At 32.8% G+C, this 5,013-nt stretch overlaps 1 protein-coding gene across 9 annotated transcripts in view; it reads right to left on the reverse strand.

Moving 5' to 3' along the window:
- Window positions 1-5,013, reverse strand: part of LOC106884127 (divergent protein kinase domain 1A) — a 55,936-nt gene that overhangs the window by 3,908 nt on the left and 47,015 nt on the right. Inside the window, exon 5 of one of the 9 annotated variants that reach the window (XR_008266490.1) lies at window positions 1,860-1,996. The exons of 7 other annotated variants lie outside the window; for them this stretch is intronic. The gene's annotated coding sequence lies outside the window, so the exon portion shown is untranslated. Of the gene's footprint in view, window positions 1-1,859; window positions 1,997-4,083; window positions 4,152-5,013 lie in introns of all 9 variants that reach the window. One more of the 9 variants, XR_008266492.1, reaches the window with a different exon arrangement.

Raw genomic sequence — 5,013 nt, forward strand, 5'->3', positions numbered from 1 at the left:
TATATATATATATATATATATATATTCCCGAGCGTCATACTAATACATCCTTTTGTTATTTACACCACCTGTCCTCGTCTGTTGTTTTTTCGTATATTCTCCCATATATACACACATACTTGCATAGAATAGAAAGCAGTCACACACACACACACACACACACATATATATCTACCAACACATTCAGTTCAAACGCTGAAATTTTCTCCATAAAAATCAAACATGTTAAAAACAACTTTTAGACAATTATACACATATTTTTTGTCTGTTCCATTGACAATTCCTTGACATTTCTTCTATGAACCGAAATGACAAGATAATGTTAAGAATTTCCGGAGGATGAATAACATTTTGTATTTTCATATTTCACATCAAAATTTCATTTGAATTGTATATTTAATTGAAACAATACTATAAAAATATAAATTATATATTAACAGAATGACCTGAAAAATTTTACAGCACTAGTATTATGTTGTTGTTATTATTGTTATGGTGACAAAGTGGCAGCATTGTTAGCAAGCTGGGCAAAATGCTTAGTAGCATTTTGTCCACCAAGGTAGACTTTGCCTTTCACCTTTCCAGGGAAGATAAAATAAGCACCAGCTCAACACTGGGGTCGATGTAATTCACTTATCCCACCCCCTGAAATTGCTGGCCTTGTACCAAAATTTGAAACCATAATTATTATTGTTATTATTATTATTATTATTATTGGCGAGCTGGCAGTATCATTAGTACGCTGGGTGGAAAATGCTTAGTGAAATTTCTTCTGTCGCTACGTTCCGAGTTCAAATTCCACTGAGGTCGACTTTGCTTTTCATTCTTTCAGGGTCAGTAAATTGAGTATCAGTAAAACACTGGGGCTGGTGTAATCAACTAGTCTTCTCCCCTAAAATTTCAGGCCTTGTGCCTATATTAGAAAGGATTATTATTATTATTATTTTTATTATCAGTTTTTATTTGAATTTTGTTTCGATTTCTTGCTGAGTGTCTTCCTGACACCTAGAGCAAAGAAATTTATTGTATATGCTACTGTTGTTATTATCATCATTATTATTATTATTATTATTATTATTATTATTATTATTATTATTAAGGTAGTGAGCTGGCAAAGTTGTTACATATTGGACAAAATGTTTAGCAGCATTTTTTCCAGTTTTATGTTTTGAGTTCAAATGTTGCCACGGTCGGATTCAACTTTCATTCTTTTAGGTTCAATAAAATAAGTACCAGTTATGCACCAGGGTCAATGTAATCAACTATTCACCCTTCTCCCACAGTCGAGAGAATTGGTGTTGTTATCATTCTTACTCAAAAGCTATTACAGGCTGTATTAGTTAGCAGGAATGCTGTCTTGAGATTTGGTAACAACTTGGCTCCTCAAATCTCAAGAATCTTTCTTAGAAGTCTTGCAGAATACAGGAATGGTACCTTTCTGCAGGTCGCCAATGCACATCTCAATTCCAATATCCTTCAGCCAAAGATAGCATTTGGATGTTGTGCAAAGTGTACCAATTATCACAAAAAAAAAACAACATACAGTCTCTTTATCATCGTCATCATCATCATCATCATTATTATTAAAGAGGCAGCGAGGTGACAGAATCATTAGCACACCAGGTGAAAATGCTTGGCAGTATTCCATCTGTCTTCGCGTTCTGAGTTCAGATTCTGCTTTGATAAAATAAATACCAGCTGAGTACTGGGTTGATGTAATCAACTATCCACCCCCAAAATTCCTGGCCTTGTGCCAAAATTTGAAACCATTATTATTATTATTATTATTATTATTAAGTGGCAAACTGGCAGAATCATTAATACACCGGGCAAGATGCTCAGCTGTATTTCGTTTGTACTTGCGTTCTGAGTTCAAATTCCACAGGGGTCGACTTTGCTTTTCATCCTTTCGGGGTCGATAAAATAAGTACCAGTTACACACCGGAGTCGATGTAATCGACCTACCCTATCTGCCCTGAAATTTCACGCCTTATGCCTATAATAGAAATGATTATTATAATTATAATTATAATTATTATTGCTGCTGAAATAACTCAATAAAATGTTTTGCATTTTTATACAAATGAACAGAAAAAAAACCCAATCTATCCACGATGGCATGGGGAAACATATAAGAGCAAATACAAAGAAAAAAAGGAAATCAAAAATATAAATAAACATACTAACACTGAAGCTGAACCCAAGATTAAAATTGATTAATCAATTCAAACCAATTAATCATAAAAGACAATCGAGATGTGACCAACACCTGATTTGTTTGTTGGTTCTTTTTTTCAAGCAAAAACAAAAGTTACGTTATCAAATATCTCATCTGAATGAAAAGTGAAGTGATTTGATTTGCAGAAGGTTTGGCTGCTGTGTCAAGCAAGTGGAGCAACCAGTAAAGAGGTCACCTTACTTCATGCAGCTCAAGAAATAGAAACAAAGCCAAAATGTTGGTGAATAAATGTGAATATACAGAGGACAAAAACCGTGCGCAAATGACACGAATTTTCACAGACAACAATCGATCCGATAATCGTAAAATTGGTTGGTAATTCTTTTCCACCGAGCAGCTGATATGAAAGCCACCACAGTCGCTTCACATTGAATAGATTTAAAATATAAATGTATACCAGTTTTTTTTTTTAGGGGGGGGGGGTTCTTGGGTCACGTTATACTGCGAAAAACAACTTATTCGTTTTTGTTTTAATTATTATTATTTATCTCGTGGACTTTACCAGATAACCTAAAAAAAACAAAAACGGTTATTCCCTATTGTGTTTCAGCTCAAATGAAATCTGTTTAAGTTTCATGTAAACACTGATAAAACCTACTACATTAAATATATTTTGGTAACGACGACAACAAGTAAACAAAACTCAGTTTATAGAAACAATTACACAAGTTTTTACTAATGTTATAACGCAGGCTTTGTTGTACGGATAAGAAGTTTGGATGAAGTTTGCCTCTCATGAATAGTTTATCCTGTTCATGCCATATTATTAGCATTATCCTGCGTTTGAGAATAAAATTATTTCCTTATCTGCATCTTTCAATACATCTCAACACTTCTAAAGCAAACTTTGTTGACTTTCAACACAAGTTGAATTTAGTATACCTACATACATTTATACATAAGTATATAAAAAGATATATATTATTATACATGGGGGCGATGATATTTTGCCAATCAAACCCAATCGCTATATGTTTGGACTTTATTTCAGCTTTGTTATTGTTATTTTTCTCTGTCGAAGCTCCTTCATCACACATCCTGCAACCTCTTTGACGATTCTTTAACCCGTATGTCTCCTCTTGTTCTGCTTAATCCATTTTTTGAAAGACAAAACAGAATAAGCAGAACAAGAGCAAACATGTGGGACAAGGAGTCACTCAAGATATCACAGGATGTGTGATGAAAGAGCTTTGACATACAAAGAAAAAAAAAAAGAAAAAAATAATAATAATAATAATAATAATAATAATAATAATAATAATAATAATAATAATAATAATAATAATAATAATGGTTTTAAATGTTTTCACAAGGGCAGCAATTTTTTAGCGGGGAGGAGATGAGTCGATTTCATCGACCCTAGTGTTCACGTGGTACTTATTTTATCGACCCCGAAAGGATGAAAGGCAAAGTCAACCTCAGCGGAATTTGAACTCTGAATGTAGCAACAGGTGAAATACCGCTAAACATTTCATCCAGCGTGCTAACAATTCTACCAGCTCACCACCACCTAACATCATCATAATAATAATAATAATAATGATAAAGCTCAAGTAAAGACCGAAACATACAGTGCATGTGTTTAATTGGTAAAATATGATCATCTCCAAAGATAACACAATATCTGTTTCAACACACAATTTTACATCAAGAATCTTACAAAACAAATACATAAACATATATATATATATGCATACACACATTCATATATATATATATATATATATATATATATATATATATATATATATGTGTGTGTATATATATACACATATGCAAATATATATATAAATACACATATGCATTTACATACATACATAAATACATATAAGTACCAGGCTTACGAAGAATAAGTCCAAAGGTTGATTTGTTCGACTAAAGGCCGTACTTCAGCATGGCCACAGTCAAGTGACTGAAACAAAAAGTATATATATATATATATATATATAAATATATATATACAAATATATATATACAAATATATATATATATACACACACACATAGTACACATGTATAAACACATAGTACACAGAAAATATAGGATATCAAAATGATACATGTATACAAGATATGGTAAGAAGGAGACCAAGAAAGAGAGAGAGATAATGAACACGTGTGTGTGTGTGTGTGTAAAACAATGCATTCATCAATATTTATTGAGGTCATGCATGGTACTTAAAATAGAAAGATATATCCCAATTAAAGCTGTTAGAAAAGGAGGAGAGGGGTAGATATGAGATTAAGATTAGATTAGTAGATCATTGCTTGGGATGGATGCATACAGACAGACATACATACATATATATCTATATCATCATCATCATCGTTTAACATCTGCTTTCCATGCTAGCATGGGTTGGACGATTTGACTGAGGACTGGTGCAACCGGATGGCTACACCAGGCTCCAATCTGATTTGGCAGAGTTTCTACAGCTGGATGCCCTTCCTAACGCCAACCACTCCGAGAGTGTAGTAGGTGCTTTTACGTGTATGTATATATATATATATATATATATATAGAGAGAGAGAGAGAGAGAGAGAGGGTGGCCCAAAAGTCACAAATATGATATTCATTTATGTTCTGCTTTAAATCGTCAATACCTCAGCACCATATAGTTTATATATAGGAAACATGTACATTAGGTGTGAAAAATCACATCATGTAAATTACAAATAAAAAATGTAATTAAGACAAATTTATAAAAATTTCAAATCCTTTTGCAACTTTTGGTCACCCTGTGTACACACACACACACACACACACACACACAC

The sequence above is a fragment of the Octopus bimaculoides genome, chromosome 21, assembly GCF_001194135.2.
Source record: "Octopus bimaculoides isolate UCB-OBI-ISO-001 chromosome 21, ASM119413v2, whole genome shotgun sequence".
NCBI classification, from domain to species: Eukaryota; Metazoa; Mollusca; class Cephalopoda; order Octopoda; family Octopodidae; genus Octopus; species Octopus bimaculoides.